The sequence below is a fragment of the Cynara cardunculus genome (genome assembly GCF_001531365.2).
Source record: "Cynara cardunculus var. scolymus isolate 2C chromosome LG 13, CcrdV1, whole genome shotgun sequence".
NCBI lineage: Eukaryota > Viridiplantae > Streptophyta > Magnoliopsida > Asterales > Asteraceae > Cynara > Cynara cardunculus.
The window spans coordinates 38,943,315-38,943,725 of NC_037540.1; positions in this window are offsets into that span (position 1 = coordinate 38,943,315).

Here is a 411-nt window from a genome sequence, read left to right on the forward strand (position 1 = left end):
TAATTTTATAAAATTATATTTTATAATATATATTACATTTATATATCTATATTTACAAATTAGTTTATATTTTACATATCTATAAATTAAATTATATTTATGTTTTATAAAATTACATATTGTATTTATATTTTCTATATAAAATATATTATATTTGTATTTTATGTACTTGAGCCGATGCAATTTGTATAGTGAGTTAGTTTAGAGTTTGTAGCATAAATTATTTGATTAAATTGTACAAAATTGAGATTTATGTTACAAACAAGAAATCAAACCACTATACAAATTACATAGATGAAGAGTTCAAATACGTAAGACTTATAAATATATAAAATATAAATATAAATATAATTTATATAAAATACAAAATGTAATTTTATAAAAAAGAAACATAATATAATTTATAGATAT